This window comes from Panicum hallii, chromosome 3 (genome assembly GCF_002211085.1).
Source record: "Panicum hallii strain FIL2 chromosome 3, PHallii_v3.1, whole genome shotgun sequence".
Classification (NCBI taxonomy): Eukaryota; Viridiplantae; Streptophyta; class Magnoliopsida; order Poales; family Poaceae; genus Panicum; species Panicum hallii.
Genome location: NC_038044.1, coordinates 31,708,344 through 31,728,047, shown reverse-complemented (window position 1 = coordinate 31,728,047; position 19,704 = coordinate 31,708,344).

Genomic DNA, 19,704 nt, shown 5'->3' with positions numbered 1-19,704 from the left:
TCCCGTGCGAATCCGCCCTGCACGCTGTGCAGCTGCTCCTCCGCTTCCAGCTGCCTAACCTGTGTTCACCCGGCCTTGCCGCATCACTCCCGTGCTCACACACGCGTGTTCGCGCCACCTGGGCCTACTCCTGCCTCGGCCAAGCCACTCACACGCCCACGCCGCCTGCATCTATGCCGTGCTTGCTCCGGCCGCCTAATACCTGCACACACACTGCTAGCTTCTGCGCGTCACTACGCGCACGCTCGCGCCACCTGCTCGGCGTCGCCCACGTTCCGCTCTGGCGCCGCTCGCTCATGCACGCCGCGCCCATACACACCCGCACCGCGCGCGCGTCGTCCACCGCCCGCGCTCCGCCGGTCCCGAGCCGCGCCAACTCCCTGTATCCTTGCTCACCGGCTCAGTTCACACTGTTCGCTCGGGCCGCTCCTGCTCTGCCGCGCTGACGCCCGCAGCTGCGCGCTCCGACGCCTCCTGTGCGCGCTCCGCGTCTGTCTTCGCCGCGTCGCCCAAGCTCCTGCCGAGCCACGCCGCCAGCGCTGCGCGGCTGGCCTGGGCCCGCCTCCAGCCACGCGCCTTGCGCCTCTGTTCGACCGCGCGTGCCCCGCCTGGGCAGCTGCTCGTCGCCCACGCGCCAGCGCGCCCCTGCTCTCGCCTGGGCCGGCCAGCCCGCGCCTCCGCCTGCCGCGCGCGTGCCCCTGCGGCCGCCGCCAGCGCCGCCAGCACCTGGCCGCCAGCCACGCTCGCGCCCCAGCGCCGGCCCGCGCGCTCCAGCCGCCCGCTCACGCGCCCGAGCCAAGCTCCGCTCGCCCGGCGCCAGACCTTCTCCCGCGGCCGAGCCGAGCCTGCGCCCTCCGCCCCAGCGCTGCCGCCCAGCGCCAGCCGCGCGCGCCTAGGCCCGCTGCTCCCTGCGCCGCTGCTCATCCACTGCCGCCGGTTGCTGCCTGCTTGTGCTGAGGAGAGGGAGGGGAGGGGAAAAGGAAATTGAACAGAGCTGCTGCCGTGGGGAAGGAGATAAGGCGCCAGAGATAAGGAAACAGAGGAGAAAGGGGATTGGTTTTCCCCAAGGGCTTATGCGTAAAAACAGAAAACTGCGAGGGCCTGACTGTAAAACAAAATCTCCCGTTGATTTAAAACTCAAATGAAGAAATGCCCAAAATGAAAGTTGGAGAGTTTTTCAAACTCTACAACATTGCTTTAGGGCTCAAGTTTAAAAACTCAAAATTTACATTTTTATATGTGAATCTTTGAATAAAAGTCGAATTTGAATTGCTTTTGTCCTAGAAATGTATTTCATAAAATTTCAGGACTTAAATGCAAGCATTTATGACACGTCATAATGACGGGATAGACTCGTCATAATGATTGGATAGACGTGTCATGATGACTTGCATCTTTTACACTTTAGTCCTAAGTAATTTTTGAAAGTTACTTTTGTAAATCAAACATTTGCATAAAAGGACTTGTACTTTTATAAAATTACATAAATACCCTTATTTTCACCATTTTACCTAAAATTTTTACACACTTCAACATACACATTTCCAATGAAACTTTTGGATAAATAAATATATGTTTTTACAAGGGACAAAATAAGGAAAATATGTTTACCAAAACCACCTTTCACTTATTTTGAAATTACCTCCCATCCAAACACATTTTGCAAAAACAACCCTAGGTTTTTCTGTAATTACAAAAATACCCTTTTAACTTGTACTTTTAAATTTTCAAAAGCTTCACATAAACTCACATAAGCTTTATATAAACAATACATATTTCACACTAACAAATTATATGCCTAGTTTACAAACACATGAACTGTCACAGCCTTCCCCCCTAAAAAGAATCTCGTCCCGAGATTCGGACGAAAGACTCTTTAAGGGAAGAGAAGCAATTTACCCATCAAAGTGGCAAGAAGCATTCACACCAGGGAAGATTGAGGTTGATGACGAGAGCATGGATAGATTGTATATGGATGACTTTGACGAGAGAAGAGAGAAAAGCGATCAAGTTCTCATAGAGCTGAGATCACAATCATGAGGATGATAAATGTCGGTGACATTCATCACAAAACTTTAGGGATAACAAGTAAAGATAGCACAAGAGACTGATAAGTGATGTTTGAAACATTTCTGCTCAGAGTTTATTATCTGAATGATTTAGATGATACTGATTGCAAAACATGCCTATTTATACCAATGCAATCAAGGAATAATGATAAAATGCTTCAGCTTAGAGTGCAATGCTCGACATATAATCATGAACATAATGCACCGTTGTAATGTATGATTGCAATAATGGTGCAACATGAGGATGAGGGATCCCATGCACGATTGAGATGATGCATATAACACAATGCAATTACCATGATGTTGACTAAATGATGCATACATTATAATGCAAGGATGATGATATTTGCAATGTATGCACGTATGAAATGCATGAAATATGATGCATATCCTCATGAGTTGATGATGCATATGACTCGCATCCTACAACCGTTCTTTCGTAACTAACACCTGAGTAGTCCTATATCCTTAAGCGAGGATCAAAAGTTAGGACACTAGTAAGGTTGCATAAGAAGAGATTGCAGTGGGATTACGTCACATACACCTAGTCACCAGTGCGCCCCTAATGGCTCAATCATGTGACTGCAGTGCACATGAGGCCTTAGGTCCCGACACGGCATCATGGTCATGTGATTAAACACCACCACAAAAGAGGAATAGCAACCCTATAGTGCCAACAGCAGCAAGAAAGACTTAGGAAACAGAAGACAACCTAAAGTTGTACAAGAGGCACACGCGTTAGTTAGTCTACGGGCTTTCGATAATGATGCAACACCATGCACTGACCAAGATGGTATGTGTTATGATGCATGACTTTTGCTGGGAGAATTGTATGCAAAAAGTAACTATTGTCATAAATCTTTTTAATTTATCCAAAATCATCTGAGCAAAAAATTGAAGGTGCAGCTCTCAGGTGTCGTAACCAAAATAGCCAACGATATAAGGTACAACACCAAGAAAGGATAGATAGATTACTAGATGATGGATTGAAGGGTTTGATGATAATCATCAAGGTTTAACCATCAAAGGAGAAGTTCAATGATTCTGCCGAAACGGATTCAAAACAGGATCAAGGGTTTGATTTAGTTGTCAAGCTGAGATCGGTGATAGGGTTCAAAGATAACCCAATCCACTTGATTCATAAAAGACTTTCTTAACTCTAAGATAACCCAGCAGATTACATTAACTCCTACAACACAAAGTCTAGGCAGGCATTCAAATACAAGCACATGTTTCAGTACATCAACGTAACAACAAGGCAATCAGGTCAATCCAAGATATCATGATGCATGCACGTTCTACATGTCCTCACAAACAAAATAACTGCCAAGTAATCTTGGTCTTACGTGGTTAAGTACGGTGGCATCATATAGATACGTCTCTCCCTATATATATACTAGTCGTTCTCACGTTCAAGCTTACGTAACGAGGTTAGCATACCTGCAGAAAATCACAATATATATATGTTGAACCTTTCATGCCAGCATGTCATGAAAGCGTCCCCAAACATTACTGTTCACTATAGAAACAGCATCTGTACAATTACCGCCGTACAGACAACGTTAACATACGTCGTCGAGACAACGTATTCACGGGGGGTACCGCAAAATGCGGGGATATGAACAGCGATCGCCATACCCTGCGCCGAACCATATACTCCCAATGTAGTCAACCGAAGTTGGTACATTGGCAGCATCTCAAGTAGGCCACTGCTTGAGAAACAGCGTTCGGTTCGCATCACCGACAGGAAGGCCAAGCTCCCTCAGTTGGCTGAGGATCCTTACCTTCTTACCTCATCGTCGAAGGTGTCGTTACTGAATGTAAAGTTGGGTTGTGCATAAATTTAAGTTTTGACAGAAAAGTAATGCTGGTAGTTAGGGTTATATATATATATATATATTATAGCCACCTGTAATTACCTTTATAAACATCACCCTAGGGCTTTACGTACTAAGCATAATCCTTAACGAATCCAACGTAGTTTTACCAAATACTCTGTTGGTCAAACTTTTATACTGAAAGCATTTTTAAGATAAAATGTATCTCCAGGGTAACCTTATAGCTCTGATACCAGCTGTGGCAGAACCAACCTGAATTATACCGGCTCAAGTACGCGAGTCCACCCCAGAGGGCTCCAACGTGCTTCAAACGGTATAATCCCTTGGCCTGTCGGGTAACGTCCCGATAAACCACCGATATACAGGATCAAATAAGGTTACCTCACACGAAGGTGAGTCCAGAGATACAATCACCATTATATTTTACATCATAGAGAATTTCATTACAAGAGTTTCCAAAAAGAAGTATGAAGTTTCAAATTTAGAGAAAAGGATTACAAACTGTGAAGCTAAGGTTAAAAGGAGCGGAAAACATACGCGAAGAATTACAACACGTCGTCAAGGCGGATGTCATGCTAAGCCCGGGCACGACATCACTCGAGATCATCAGTATTGGCCGAGGACGGATCCCTTTCCACGGACCAATCTTCTGGACGAGCATAGGGCCAAGACAGGGAAGAGTAGTATCTTCAAAGGCTTTATCTGAAAAACATAAAACTAGCAAGGCTGAGTATACTAATACTCAGCAAGGCTTACCCGGGATTGGGTATACTTTAACCCATAACTAGACTCATGAAAGCTCGTAATGGTTCCGGGTTTAATTTTAGCTGAAAAGCAACTAAGAATATAACTTATTTTCAAGTTTTAGCTTTCAGATTCTAGCTTGATTAGCCATTCTAGGTTAGCACCTATACTAAGCAAGCATGATTGATATTATCATTCACCAAGATTGTCTCATTAACAGTTACACTTTTTACTCAATGTGGCAGAAGTGATAAGCAATCTCAAGCTTCGTGAGAGGCGGACGATTCGAATCGAATTTAACCTTGCAAGGTAAACCTAACACACACGCTTGGGAATACCGGCAGGGCGTTCCGAAGCAACCGTTTACCTTTCATTCCGACTCGTGGGCAGGCCACCACAAGCGACTTGCAGGACCGTACGCACATCACTCGTGCAGGACATACGTCTGTAGCGCGACTACAAAACCCGTATTCCTGTCTGCCATGCAGAACGTACTCCCACAGGTCGGTGCGTGTGAACATAACATAAAGATCGAGTGGTGGAAATATACCCACTTGCCGGGCCGATCGGTTACTAGGCTTACCGCTTTACACAATTTCACGGCATGTGGCTAGTACTGTTCAAACGCTTAGCCACCACTACCATACATTTCGGCCTTAAAACTTTTATCAAAACAGACAGGGTAAACTTCCAGGTCATGATACAGCACATGACCCTGTCCGTCATCCTTATAGTGGTTGCATAAATGTAAACATGCAATTCCTATGTCGCGCGAGTGACAGGAAATCACTCGACTTCTACCGGTCCTATTAGCGGAGCATCTATCCGATAAGGACTCGGGAGCATTACATTGGATTCCTAGGATTCATGCACCTAGGGTTTCACTTCAATTCCTAGACTTAATGCAAGATATAATATAGATAGACATAGATTGCAGTGTAAATAAAATAGTGGGATATGTCCGGGGCTTGCCTTTACTGGTGGGTCTGAAGTCAGTAATGTTAATATCTTCCGAACTTTGGTTCGGGGCTTCAGTCAGTTCCTTGATGACGTTCACTTGATCTTTAGGAACATCCTCCGTAGACTCCGGGGAGATCTCGTAGGTACCGTTGCCGAACGTAGTCGTATCTACATGCAATGCAACATTTCATTCAAAGTGTGCACATAACACTACTTTACTTCCCAATACAATTGCAATCTAGCATTCATATAACACACTATTCACCTAACACCCAAAAAGATCTGAAACTAAACTTAGATAGAGCTTTAAGAGGACATCTAATTATGATCGGTTACTTGCTGAAGATTGCAACAGAGCCGATTGGAAACAATGAGGGTTTAGCCGATGGAATGGTGCGTCGATTTCCTAGGTGATCGATAAAAGCATCGATTACCCTGGCAGAAGGATGATTCCTAAAACAGTTGTCTTAACTGAGATGTGCTTAAGTGTTACTCTAGGTAACTAAGTGTGGTTATATCGACTTGATTACGTCAACACAACAATTGAGTGACGTATAGCCGATTGGAGTGTGGTTAAGGGTATATGGCCGATAGATATATAGTCGATCTCTCAGTCGATAAATCGACTGATAGACGTGTGTGGATATAGATGGGAAAACTAAGGATTGAGCGGCCATAACTGATATGGAGAGCAACTAAAATCGGCCTGGGTCGGTCGATGGCAAGAACCTTAAGATCGTGGGTATCTTTCCGATACGACTCTGCGCAGTCGATGTAGGACAGAACAAAAGGATTGTATCGGCAGTAGCCGATACTAGAAAGGTAACAATCGTATCAGCTAATCAGCCGGTGGTAGAAGTATCGACTGACAGCTGTTACGCAGAAACATCATAGACTTAAAGAAAACAGATGCTAAGTGGCTGGGTAGATAACCTAATACTGAAACATAGCTGTCGAGATGTTTTGGCTAAGCAGCAGACACACAAGAACTAACGGGGATCCTTATACAACAAGGAACCTAAAGAAACAGCAATCGAGACGGGGACAAAGTCTTGATGGTAAGGATACGAGCACTCATATGAAAGGTTTAACAAAACATCACATATTTCTATTTAAGATCTATATTCTATGACTTACTTTTCAGTTATAACACAAACATACCATATAAAGCACAACAAAACATTCATTCTCTAACATTTGACCTAAACCACACATCAAAGATTTTCACTCAAGATCACAACATAAAACTTATAGGTTTTGACTTAGGGTTTCAAACGAAATTGATTTTACATTTTTATGAACTTCCTATGAAAATCTATAAAATGTAGAAGTTTATCGATTTGAAACATAGCAAGCTTTGGAAATTTTACAAAGAACATCCTAGAACTTTTAAAACATAGCAATCAAGTCTCTAGTCCGGGAAAACAAATAACAGAAGGATAACGACGACATTCCGGCAAAGGAATCGCCGGCATTAAGAAGATTCAGAGAATTAGGGCAAACCTTGGGGTAGCCTTGGTTATGAAGAAGAACAAGCGGAAAGTGAATTTCCGCAGTGAACAGGATTGACGATGGGAAGAGCTCGATGAAAGGGTTTACGAGCTTTCTTGAGGTGTTGTGGACTTGCTCGGCGATCGACGAGGAATAGAAGCTGCTGGAAGTCATGGATCCCGGGGACGAGACGATGGAGCCGAATTGGTTCGTTATACCATCTCTTCCGCGAACCTCAGGGTTTACTTGTCCACGGACTGAACTTCCTCTGTTCACATACTCTTAGCTCTTGCTCTGTTCGCGCGTGGCCTGTCATCTTGCACGTGCTCACGCTTACGGAATCGAGCCGAGCCGGTCACCGGTAGAACACTCTCGCTCGCATCCGTGGATGGGCTAGTCCAAATCCGTTCGGACCTTCGTCTTCGCTTTGCCACCTTTCCTCCGGCTCGCCGTGCCATAACTGTTCCTCCGCTTTCACAAGACCGAGGTCTGTCCGCATCAGGGCCGCGCCTTTCGTTGTCTTCTCCTCAACGGCTTCCAACATCCTCCAAACGCGGCCCTGCTGTTCCCGTGCGAATCCGCCCTGCACGCTGTGCAGCTGCTCCTCCGCTTCCAGCTGCCTAACCTGTGTTCACCCGGCCTTGCCGCATCACTCCCGTGCTCACACACGCGTGTTCGCGCCACCTGGGCCTACTCCTGCCTCGGCCAAGCCACTCACACGCCCACGCCGCCTGCATCTATGCCGTGCTTGCTCCGGCCGCCTAATACCTGCACACACACTGCTAGCTTCTGCGCGTCACTACGCGCACGCTCGCGCCACCTGCTCGGCGTCGCCCACGTTCCGCTCTGGCGCCGCTCGCTCATGCACGCCGCGCCCATACACACCCGCACCGCGCGCGCGTCGTCCACCGCCCGCGCTCCGCCGGTCCCGAGCCGCGCCAACTCCCTGTATCCTTGCTCACCGGCTCAGTTCACACTGTTCGCTCGGGCCGCTCCTGCTCTGCCGCGCTGACGCCCGCAGCTGCGCGCTCCGACGCCTCCTGTGCGCGCTCCGCGTCTGTCTTCGCCGCGTCGCCCAAGCTCCTGCCGAGCCACGCCGCCAGCGCTGCGCGGCTGGCCTGGGCCCGCCTCCAGCCACGCGCCTTGCGCCTCTGTTCGACCGCGCGTGCCCCGCCTGGGCAGCTGCTCGTCGCCCACGCGCCAGCGCGCCCCTGCTCTCGCCTGGGCCGGCCAGCCCGCGCCTCCGCCTGCCGCGCGCGTGCCCCTGCGGCCGCCGCCAGCGCCGCCAGCACCTGGCCGCCAGCCACGCTCGCGCCCCAGCGCCGGCCCGCGCGCTCCAGCCGCCCGCTCACGCGCCCGAGCCAAGCTCCGCTCGCCCGGCGCCAGACCTTCTCCCGCGGCCGAGCCGAGCCTGCGCCCTCCGCCCCAGCGCTGCCGCCCAGCGCCAGCCGCGCGCGCCTAGGCCCGCTGCTCCCTGCGCCGCTGCTCATCCACTGCCGCCGGTTGCTGCCTGCTTGTGCTGAGGAGAGGGAGGGGAGGGGAAAAGGAAATTGAACAGAGCTGCTGCCGTGGGGAAGGAGATAAGGCGCCAGAGATAAGGAAACAGAGGAGAAAGGGGATTGGTTTTCCCCAAGGGCTTATGCGTAAAAACAGAAAACTGCGAGGGCCTGACTGTAAAACAAAATCTCCCGTTGATTTAAAACTCAAATGAAGAAATGCCCAAAATGAAAGTTGGAGAGTTTTTCAAACTCTACAACATTGCTTTAGGGCTCAAGTTTAAAAACTCAAAATTTACATTTTTATATGTGAATCTTTGAATAAAAGTCGAATTTGAATTGCTTTTGTCCTAGAAATGTATTTCATAAAATTTCAGGACTTAAATGCAAGCATTTATGACACGTCATAATGACGGGATAGACTCGTCATAATGATTGGATAGACGTGTCATGATGACTTGCATCTTTTACACTTTAGTCCTAAGTAATTTTTGAAAGTTACTTTTGTAAATCAAACATTTGCATAAAAGGACTTGTACTTTTATAAAATTACATAAATACCCTTATTTTCACCATTTTACCTAAAATTTTTACACACTTCAACATACACATTTCCAATGAAACTTTTGGATAAATAAATATATGTTTTTACAAGGGACAAAATAAGGAAAATATGTTTACCAAAACCACCTTTCACTTATTTTGAAATTACCTCCCATCCAAACACATTTTGCAAAAACAACCCTAGGTTTTTCTGTAATTACAAAAATACCCTTTTAACTTGTACTTTTAAATTTTCAAAAGCTTCACATAAACTCACATAAGCTTTATATAAACAATACATATTTCACACTAACAAATTATATGCCTAGTTTACAAACACATGAACTGTCACAATTCGGCTTGGGGGGCACCCAAGAGGATATGATATAAAGCCATGAGGTATGTCCTGATAGGGGATGACATGTTCTACAGGACCTTGGAAGGGTTGTTGCTTAAATGCTTGGGGCCGGTTGAGTCCAATCGGCTCTTACATGAAGTCCACGAAGGAACGTGTGAGACTCATCAATCGGCTCACAAAATGAAGTGGCTGATTAGGCGGTCAGGGTACTATTGGCCCACCATGCTTGAGGATTGTTTTAAGTGTTATAAAGGGTGTCAAGCATGTCAGAGGTTCAGGAAGATACAGATGGTACCAGCGTCCGTGATGAACCCCATTATTAAACCATGGCCGTTCAGAGGCTGGGGCATGAACATGATCGGCAAAATTAATCCTCCATCTAGCAAAGGCCATCAGTTCATTTTGGCCATCATGGATTATTTCACCAAGTGGGTAGAAGCGGTTTCTATGAAATCGGTGGCATCTAGAGATGTCATTCAGTTTGTCAAGGAACACGTCATTCATAGATTCGGGATCCCCCAGACCATACAACAGATGGAGGTTCGATTTTTATTTCAGAGGAATTCAAGAAGTTTGCCACCGATATGGGTATCAAGTTGATTAGATCGTCTCCATATTATGCTCAGGCAAATGGACAAGCTGAAGCATCCAATCAGAGCCTTATCAAGTTGATTAAGAGGAAGATTGACGAGTACCCTAGACGTTGGCATGAGGTCTTATTAGAGGCATTGTGGGCATACCGTATATCTTGTCATGGGGCGACGAAAACTTCCCCTTATCACTTAGTCTATGGGCAGGAAGCTATGTTACCATGGGAAATTACGGCCGGGTCAAGGCACGTAGAGTTCTAGAATGATTTAACAGCTGAAGAATATGCTACTCTGATGAATGACAATGTTGAGGACCTCACGGAACTCAGGCTTTGGTCACTAGAGAAGATCAAGGAAAATAAGGCCAAAGTTGACCGCGCGTATAATAAGAAGGTCAAACCAAAGGAATTTCAAGTAGGAGATCTGGTCTGGGAAGCAGTAATACCATTGGGAACTAAGGACGCGGCGTATGGTAAGTGGTACCCAAACTGGCATGGGCCGTATAGGGTTGATCAGGTCCTACCTGGGAATGCATATATGCTTGAAGAATTGGATGGCGTCAAGTTTCCAGTGGCAGTCAACGGTCAATATCTTAAGAGATACTTCCCAAGCATGTGGGCCGACGAGCAGTAAAGCCGATGTCATCCATCAGGCTATAAGCCGATATGACCAATGAGCTTGGATAAGGCGACACTGGAGTTGTGCGGAAGGGTGCGAACCAACAGAACTCGATGGCCCAGGTCTATGAAGCCGGTGACATTTTGGCAAAATAAGAACAAAAAAGGAGGCCGATGTGTGCGATCGGCCCGTACGTTAAAAAAGAGGCATTTCATAAGTCATTAGAATAGCCGATGTGAGACCATCGACTTTAGAGGTTTTTTGGAGCAATTAACACAATGGGTTACCAAACAGCCGATGCGTGACCATCGACTTTAGAGTTATGATATGTGAATACAAAGTTCATTTTAAACAGGTTTTTTTGGAGGAAATCATCAATAGCAACAATGGCGTCGATGAACACGGACGCGATCAACTTCAGCAATCACCGCTTCATCCTCTTCGTCCGCTCCCGGCATCACTTGTTTGCTCAGGCCACTCAGCTCGGCCAGGTCCACCTTCAGTTTAGCAGTCAGGACTTCCGCCTCCCGTTTAGAGCCTGCGATAAGGTCTTTTTCTTCTTGGATGCGCTGTTTGGTGGCCCGGACTTTGGCCTCGAGATCTTCTAGTTCCTTCTCTAGGAGATGAAGCCGTCGGGCGGAGATAGACGTGTCAACCTTAGCGTCTAGAACAGCTTTCTTCTTGTTGACCGATTGACACCTCTCGGCAATGATGGTTCTCAAAGGGAATTGGGAGCGCCGGGTCTCAATCCTATGGCGAGCCTCTGCTACTTTTGCCCAAAAAGAAGGGAGGTGCTCGGCCGGCAGGAGCTTAACTTGAAGACTTACAGGAAGCTAGGAGTTGACTTCATCAAGGATTTGGTTTACCGCGCTGGAATCCAGGATCAAGGCATCGATTGGACCCAACAAAAGATCCTTCATGTGGAGAAGCCGACTAGCGGTGCTGGTCGGGCTTGGTTGAGGGTCATCGGCTTCTAGTGTGGCCAACCCAATGGATGCGGGATCGAACGCAAGAAGTTCTGAAAGGTTTAGACCCTGGAACAAAGGCGAGTGAGTAGGGCAGTGCAGAAAGGGGTGAAAATAACTTGGGAGTAAAGCATACCTGTCCTGAGAGAGATGTGGCAACAGCGGATGAAGAAGTGGTCAGCTCCTGAAGGTGCGTCCCTTCTGAAGGATGAACATCAATAGCGGGAGAAGTGAAGGATGAGTCCGGTGGAATCACCTTTTCAGAAGAGGGAGCGGCAGCCGATGAAATAGCAGTCGGCTCTGGCAGGCGTGTCTCTTGTACAGAAGGATTGGCAGTGGCCAAGGCACTGGATGGTTCTTCCAGACGGGAGTTGGTGATTGACGCGGCCACGACCGGTTCCTGCAAACCTAGTGAAGTGACCGGGACATCAACCAGTGTATAAGGGCCCTCCAGAACTGTTGTGTCAGGATCGCGAAGAGTAATTAGAGCTTTGATGGGCACTTCCACGTCCTCTGGAACCTCTGAAGCTGAATCCTTCTGGCATGGGGGTTCTTCCCCACTGGAGACGTCCAAGACGACGGGCTGCAGAGAAAGATAGTATAATTAAGGAGAATGAACATGAACGGAAGACCGATTATGAAAGAGGGAAGGTGATCCAAACCTGGTTAACGACTGGAGATTCTGGGCTAGGGGAAGATGGCGCAACTTCCTTCCGGATCTTCCTGACAAGGACTTTCCTTGTCTTAGCACGAGCTCGGGGGGCAACAGCCTCAGAAGATCCCTTCCGCTTTGGGGTCAGTTTTGCTGTGCTAGGCGGGATCTGCATGATGCTTTTCGAAGGAGGAGGTGCGTTTTTGCTGAAAAGAACCACAGGGGCAATTGGCGAGAACCGGAAGGGAGATCCATCATCATTTGTCGGCTCTAGGCCATCCTCCTACTGCAGAAATAGAAGATGAGATCAGAGAAGATTCAGTAAAGTCAAAAGAGAAACAATGGGCGAACAACAATACCTCTCCGGCAGGGATTTCATATTCAGAATGAATCTGTTGTAGCATTGGCCCCAAAGCTCTTCGGAAAACATGAGTTTTCCACATCGACCACCAGCCCTCGAAGTCAACAGTCGAAGAAGTAAAGACGAGATCGGTAGGGACCGAGATGGAAAGGTCTGAAAACAGACTGTAAAATCTCTGGGTGGTGACAGCATCAGGGAGATCCACTTTATTTGATGTTAGGTAATGAAGAAGGAAATGTGGAGGCACTTGCCCAAGACCAAACTACTGGGCTGCTACGACCGGCTGGTAAAACTCATATCCTAGCTTAATAATCCGGTTAGAAGTACTCATGCCAACTGGAAGGAGGCAGGGCCGAACCATAATGGAGTACAGGTGCCTGGTATCGGTGTCATGGGTGAAATCGGCTAGCCGGAACGTGGCTGGATTCTCAAAGAGTTCAGAATTGACATATGGGGGAAAGTTTGGGTTATCTAGGCCTTTGTAAAAAATCCTAAACCAACGAGAGGTGTCTGGAGGATTTGGTTTCCTGCCAGGGAAACTGTATAAAGCCTGCCCAAAGCTAGTATATCTGATCTGTCTCCCACTCAGATCTGGAAAAGAGTTGCTAACTAGAGAAGGGAAATTTGGGATGGAACTTTGAAAGTAAAGGTGAGCCCATAACTGGATGAACCACCAGGGACCACCAGTTCTGAGTTTTTCTATGAAAGAAGGCTCAAGGACATCAGATAAAGGTATCTGTAAATTTTCCCAAGGAATAATTTACCAAGGCCAATAGTGTGACCTTTGGCCAACTCATACGCAAGAGGAAGCTAATTTCGGTTGGAGCAAGCGAAGGGCCACAGAAAAGAAAGTGCTCTAGCCATAAGGCTGTGTGTTCTTTTTCTGTCATAGGACCCTTTGTTTTCTGATGCTGGCTTAGGTATGTGCTCCAGTTAGTGCACTCTGCTTTGGAAGATAGTTTGAAGGGGACTACAGAAAGCCTATAAGCAGAGGGACAAGTTGATGAGATGTCTAAGCCAGTAATCATCATAACATCTAGAAGAGTCGGAGTCATCGGACCATGCCCAAGGAGGAAACAGTTTAAGGCATCGGACCAGAAGTAGCCGATGTTCTTCAGAAGGTTCTCATCCTTTTCAAGAGGAGAAAGGGATAGAGACAGAGCATCGGCTATCCCAATGGATTCCCATAAAGGTTGATAGGTGTCTGCCATTCTGTTATACCAAATTATCCAACCCTCTGGAGGATTTGGCCAAGCACGAAGGCTATCGGACCAAGATTCTAGATCTATGTCCTGGCTCACGAAGGGGATTCGATTAGCCTCGGAAGAAATTAGATTTATGGGCCTCTCGTGAGAACGATGCTCGAGGCAGAAAGAATTGGGGGAAGAGGGATGCGGTAAGAGGATATCCGAAGCCTGAAAAAACCCCAAGAAAGACAAAATAGTCGAAGAAGGAGTCATTTAACAGCGCAATAAATTTTGCGACTACTGCATTAAAGTAAAAGGGGTCGAAGTTTTACCTTCAGACTGAAGACAGTAGCGGCGGTATTCGAAGATTCCGCCATCAGGAACCTTAATGAATCGAGAACTTGGAGAATAGATCTAGGGTTGGCGGCGCAAGATTGAATGTGTGTTTTGAGGCTCGGAGGAGGATTCCGCGGCTAGGGTTTATGAGCAAAGGGGTTTTTGGAAGTTAACCTGGATTTCCGGAATCTCTAGAGATCTATCTTGGAGAAGGTTTGAGTTCTGGTGGAGAGTGAAATGAATTGGAAAGTTATTTTGGATCCGGATCAGTATATTCTTGTGACAGTTCGTGTACTTGTAATACTAGATATATATTTTTTTAGTGTGAAATATGTATTTGTTTGTATAAAGCTTGTGTGTGTTTTTGTGAAACTTTTGAAAATTTAAAAGTGCAAGTAAAAAGGGGTATTTTGGTAATTACAGAAAAACCTAGGGTTGTTTTAGCAAAATGTATTTGAATTAGGGTAATTTCAAAATAAGTGAAATATGTTTTTCTTACTTTATGTCTTGTAAAAATATATATCTATTCAAAAGTATAATTTGAAATGTGTGTGTTGAAGTGTGTAAAAATTTTGGATTAAATGGTAAAAATAAGGGTGTTTACGTAATTTTATAAAAGTACAAGTTCTTTTATGCAAGTTTCTGATTTACAAAAGTAACTTTCAAAATTACTCAGGACTAAAGTGTAAAAGTGCAAGTCATCATGGCATGTCTATCCACTCATTATGACGAGTCTATCCCGTCATCATGACGTGTCATAAATGCTTGCATTTAGGTCCTGAATTTTATAAAGTTTCATTCTTTAGGACAAAAGCAATTCAAATCCGATTTTTGTTCAAAGATTCACGTGTAAAGATACAAATTTTGAGTTTTTGAACTTGAGCCCTAAAGCAATGTTGTAGAGTTTGAAAAACTCTCCAACTTTCGTTTTGGGCATTTCTTCATTAGGGTTTTAAATCAACGGGAAATTTTACTTTACAAACGGGTCCCTATAGTTCTCTGATTTTACGTATAAGCCCTTGAGGAAATCCAACTGTCTTTCTTCTCTCTTCTACCTTATCCTGGCGCCTACCTTCTTCTTTTTCCCCAACTGGCAGCACAGTCCCATTTCTCATCCAATCGATCCCATCTCTCTCTCCCCTCCACGGGCACAGGTGCAGGCGGTGCGCATGGAGGCGGCTGCGGGCGTGCGCAGGCAGGGCGGCCGTAGGCGTGGGGGCTAGCGCGCAGGCGCTCTGCAGGTGGCCCAGGCGGAGCGAGCGCTGCTCCAGGCGGCGCCAAGGCGCAGGCGCGCGGGGCGAGGCCGGATCAGGCGCGGCGGTAGGCGAGTGCGCGGCCCCGAGCGATGCAGGCACGGGGCGGCTTGGCGCGGAGGCCAGCGGCGCACGGCGGGAACGGGCGAGCAGCTGGCCCAGGAGCAGGCGCGCGCAGGATGGTGGCTCGGCCGAGCGGTGGGCGGCGCTGGCTCGGGTGGCGCGCGGAGCGGGGAGCGCCCAGGCGGAGGTAGGCACTAGCGGCAGGCACAGGAGCGAAGCTCGGCTCGAACGGAGTTGGCTTGGGCAGAGCAAAACACCGGGGGTGGGCTGGAGGAGGCGTGCGCACAGGAGGAGAGGCACCAATCCAGGCGTAGTGCGCGCGGGAGCTGAAGTGCTGGGCGCAGTGCAGGGCGACGCGAGCAGAGATGGTTCGGCTCGGCGCAGACGCGCGGCAGCGCTGGAATGGGCACGGAGGGCGCTGGAGGCGCGGTTGACGGCTCGCGCGCGAGTGGTTCGGCCGGGGTGGAGCAACAGCGTGTGCAGGTGCTGGTGGCGCTGGCCGTGGCCCGAGCGGCGTGAACGGGCGCCAAGTTGACGGCGTGAGCAGGTGCAGGAGTTGGATCGGCACGTGCACGAGCGCTAGAGCGGTAAGGCCGGGGCACGGGTTCGGTAACAGCGTGAAAGAGGGGCAGCTGTGCGGACTGGAGTGCGCAAGCGCGTGCACGCGGAAGGAGCTGCGGCAACAGCTGCGGGGCTGGCGGCCGCGGCACACGGGCGGTGCAAGCAAGACGCGACGCGGACAAAGGAACGCGCGCGGCTCAGGCGTGCACGGATGAAACTGAAGTGCAGCAGCTCAAAGCAGACCCGCACCGAGGGCAGTGAGGCCGCGCACGACGGTAGTTTAGCGAGGGCGGCCGCGGAGGGACCTGCGACATGACAAGGTCGGAACGGAGAGCAAGTCCGGCATCAAGCGGAGTAGCGAAGAGCGGACGTGCATGCCGCAGAAGCGCGCACAAGGGAGTAGAAGAGCAGCAGAAGCAATTGTAGCGGCAAGCAAATGACGTCGCAGTAGGTGGAAGGGACGGCGGAGTTACACGACCCAAAGGTCCAAGCGGAATTGAACCGGCGCGTTCGTGAGTGCGAGCGGAAGTGTTTTGCCGGTGGCCGGCTCGACTCGATTTAGCAGGCGTGTGCATCTGCAAGACAACAGGCCACGCGCGAGTAGATCAAGAGCCAAGGGTGTGTGGACAGAGGAAGTTCAAACCGTGAGCAGGAGGACCTGGAGGTTCGCGGAGGAATTGGCATAGCGAACCAATCCGGCTCTAACGTCTCGTCCCAGGAGTCCACGACACCCAGCAACTCCTATTCCTCGTCGATCGCCGAGCAAGACCACGAGTCACCACAGAGACTACTCGTTCAGCCATCTTCCACCCACTACAACCATTCTCGGCAAACTACTTCGTCATCCACGGAGTCTCGTCATCGTCGAGCTTTTCTCTTCGCCGATCCTATCACCACGGGACTTCACTTTCTGTTTGTTCTTCTCCACAACCAAGGCTACCCTAAGGTTTGCCCTGTTTCACCGAATCTTCTTAATGCCGGCGATTCCTTTGCCGGAATATCGCCGTTAACTTCCTGTTATCCGTTTTCCCGGACCAGGGACTTAATTGTTTTGTTTTAGAAAGTTCCAGGATGTTATTTGTAAAATTTCCCAAAGCTTTCTTTATTTCAAATCAGTGAACGTTTACTAGTTTTATGTTGTGCTCTTGAATTGAAAGTCTTGATTTGTGGTCTAGGTTAAATATTAGGGAATGAATGATTTACTTGTACCTTGTGTTGTGTGCATGTGTTATAGCTGAAAAGTAATTATAGGATGTATGTTTTAAGTGGAGAAGTGTGACAGTTAGTTAATCCTATCACCTAGTGCTCATATCCCTACCATCAAGACATTGTCCTTGTCTTGATTACTGTCTCTTTAAGTTCCTTGTCGTGTAAAGATCCTTGTTAGTTCAGGTGTATTTGCTGCTTAGCTAATACATCTCTGTAGCTATGCTTCAGTGACGGCTATTAGCTCAGCCGCTAAGCATCCGTTTCCTTTAAGTCTAGGATGTTTCTGTGTCACAGCTGTCAGTCGATACTTCTACCATCGGCTGGTTGGTTAATCCGGTTGTTACCTTTCTAATGTCGGCTACTGCCGATATAATTCTCTTGTTCTGTCCTACATCGGCTGCACATAGTCGATGTATCGAAGGTGCACACACGACCTCAGGAATCTTGCTATCGGCTGATCCAAGCCGATTCTAGTTGTTTTCCATATCGGTTATGGCCGATCAATTCTTAGTTTTCCCATCCTTATCCGCACACTTCTATCAGCCGATTTATCGACTGAGAGATCGGCTATATGTCTATCAGCCACATACCCTTAACCACACTCCTTTTGGCTGTACGTCACTCAATAGTTGTGCTGACGTAATCGAGTCGATACAACCACACCTAGTTATCTAGGATAACACTTAAGCACATCTCCGTTAAGACAACTGCTTTAGGAATCCTCCTTCTGCTGAAGTAATCGAAGCCTTCATCGATTATCTAGGAACTCGATGCACCTTTCCATCGGCTAAACCTCTGTTGTTTCCAATCAGCTCTGTTGTAATCTTCAACAAGTAGCCAGTTCTAATTAGTTATCCTCCTAAAGCTCCACCAAAGTTAGTTTCTGATCTTTGTGTTTGTTATATGAATAGTATGTTAAATGAGTGCTGAATTGCAACTGTATTGTGAAATAAGATAGTTTTATGTGCACACCTTAAGTGTAATGTTGCATTACATGTAGACACGACTACTTCAGCAACGGTATCTACGAGATTTCCCCGGAGTCAGCGGAGGATTTTCCTGAAGACCAAATGAATGTCACCAAGGGATTAACTGAAGCCCCAAACCAAAGTTCGGAAGATATTAACATTTCTGACTTCAGACCCACCAGTAAAGGCAAGCCCCGGACATAACCCACTATTTTAAATACACTGCAATCTATATCTACTATGTAATTCTATGCATTAAGTTCTTAGGAATTGCTTGAAACCCTAGTTGCATTTCCCTAGGAACCAAAGTATTGAATGTTAGCACTTGAGTCCGGCTAGCTGCTATGCTAATAGGGCCGGTAGAAGTCGGGTGATTTCCTGTCACTCGCGCGATATAGGAGTTGTAGTGTTTACATTCCTGTTATCACTATAAGGATGACGGACGGGAGTTTTGTGAGGTATCATGGTTGAGGTGATACCCCGTCTGTGTTGTTGAAATTGATAAGGTCGCGGTGTGTGCCGATCGGGGTTAAGCGTTTGAAAGTACTAACCACATGCCGTGAGTTTTGGGTAAGCGGCAAGCCTAGTAGCCAATCGGCCCGAGGAGTGGACATACCTCCCACCACTCGTCTTGCTTCTTCTGGTTACTTATGTTCGTCGTGTGGGAATACGTGTTGCAAGGGCAACCAGGAGTACGGGTTTTGTAGTCGCGCTATAGACGTACGTCCTGCACTTTGGAAGTGCATATGGTCCTGTAGTCGCTTGTGGTGGACCTGTCCACAAGTCGGAATGAAAGGCAAATGGTTGCTTCGGAACTATCGTTGGATGTTCCAAGCGTGTGAGTTAGGTTTACCTTGCAAGGTTGAATTTCGATTCAGGAATCGTCCGCCTCTCACGATGATTGAGACTGCTTAATCCCTTTATCACACAGAGTAACAAGAGCAACTATATGATGAGTAATACTGATGGTTGAGATAAAGAGCTCTACCTTGCTTGCTTAGTCATAAGTGCTTATCTAGATGGATAATCACATAGAACTTGAAAGCTAAAAGTTAAAAATAAGGATTTACTCTTAGTTGCTTTTCAGCTGAAACTAAACCCAGAACTATTATAAGCCTTCATAAGTCTAGTTATGGGCTAAAGTATACCCAATCCCGGGTAAGCCTTGCTGAGTATTAGTATACTCAGCCTTGCTAGCTATATGTTTTGCAGGTAATGTCTGGAAAACCCTACTCTTCCCTACCTTGGCCCTGTGCTCTCCCAGAAGGTTGGTCCGTGGAATGGAATCCGTCCTCGGCCAACATTGATGATACCGAGTGATGTCATGCCCGGGCTTAGCATGACATTCGTTTTGACGACGTGCTGTAGATCATCGCGTATGTTTTCCGCTGCCAAGAAAGATCATAGCTTCAACAATTTGTAATGTTTTCTCTAAGTTTAGA